Raw genomic sequence first — 1704 nt, 5'->3', positions numbered from 1 at the left:
TATGTTTCTGTTTCTCCCCTCCCACCCACCGCTTTATAACCAGTATTGGTGCGTTTACATCCTCGTAACGTAACGGTTCAATAAAAGATTATTGTTGTTGTTGTTATTATTATTATTATTATTAGTAGTAGTAGTAGTAGTAGTAGTAGTAGTAGTAGTAGTAGTAGTAGTAGCAGTAGTAGTAGTGTATGACAAATCACAGCTCGCATTGCTGGGTTCTGATGGAAAGTGTCAGCTGCCCACATCCAGCAGACTAAGGACCCTCTGCCAAGAATTCTTACAGTTCCAAGCAATGCTGACTTTCGTAGGTGTCCTACCTTTACGCTTGCACCGGTCTTTTCCAGCCATGTTCGTAGTTGAGCGCTGACACTTCCAACTGCTCCAGTTACCCTTTGCTATCGTGTTTACTCGCTTCGTTGACCACGACTTTCGTATTTCCCAGTCGTTTATTTCTTCTTCTCCTTCTTTCACATTGATCCTGTTGTCACTGGAGCATGCTATGTCGATTATCATACATTTTCTCTCCTTTTTATTCACCACAAAAATATCCGATTTATGATGTCTGATCATATCGCCAATATGACCAAGGAAGCCATTCAAACGCATGGCTGGGAAGTGCTGCCACACTTGCCGTACTCTCCTGATTTGGCACCAACGGATTTCCACCTCTTTCCATCTCTTTCAAATGCTATTCGCGGAGTTTCGTTCAATACTGATGCAGAACTGAGAGCTTGGTTGGATCAATTTCTCGAGTCGAAATCGGGTGATTTCTACCAACGAGGTATTGAAAATCTTGTTGAACGTTAGGAAGAAGTTGTAAACAACAAGGGTGAATACATTATTGATTAATTAGTTGTTATTTTTTATTAAACCTTTTAAAATTTTTAAATTAAAAAAAAAACCGCTTGAACTTAGTTGCCAACCCAATATTATCCATACTAATGTGTACGTGAAAAATTCAATCAAAAGTTACTTAGAATTTTTAATTAAAGGAAATAAACTCATTTAAATATATTATGAGAAGACAGAAACAAAAGAACTGCAAATAAATATTGTCATAATATAATTTTGCTAAATATATTCTCAAAGAAACACCATTATTTACTTGCTATTTACACAAAAGTTTATTCAAATAAATATCTTTAACCCTCACCACGCCAATACGAAATAATATAAATAATATTTTAGGTGAATAGTGGCTGGGAATGCAGAGCGAAAACTTAGGTGTGGTGTTTGACACGATAGATTTAGGCATAGGATTCAATACACGAAAAGGTGTGATAACAAAACAACCAAATTTTAATAATATATACATATACATGTATATTTGTATGTGTATATATGTATATATATGCTTATATGTATATGTCTGTTATACATATATTTATATACGTACATTTATGTGCGTGTGTGTGTGTGCATGTGCGTGTGTGTGTTTGTGCGTGTGTGTTTGTGCTTGTGTGTGCATGTGTGTGTGTGTGTATCTCAGTATAGAATTAAATATATAAAAAAACGAGTTAATTTAGAACTTTTTACACAAATATTAGCATATTTTCCCAACAAGGCGCACAAAGAAATCAAAAGCAAATTATTTTTCTTCTCAGGTATATTGTAGATGGGAATGCAAAAGCAAAAAGTCAGGTGTCGTGAGGGTGTTGATGGGACGGCTATCATCTATCAAGAGTAAAGCAATCATGTATGTAT

The sequence above is a fragment of the Octopus bimaculoides genome, chromosome 28 (genome assembly GCF_001194135.2).
Source record: "Octopus bimaculoides isolate UCB-OBI-ISO-001 chromosome 28, ASM119413v2, whole genome shotgun sequence".
In the NCBI taxonomy this organism is placed as follows: Eukaryota; Metazoa; Mollusca; class Cephalopoda; order Octopoda; family Octopodidae; genus Octopus; species Octopus bimaculoides.
Note: the sequence above shows the minus strand (reverse complement) of the source record.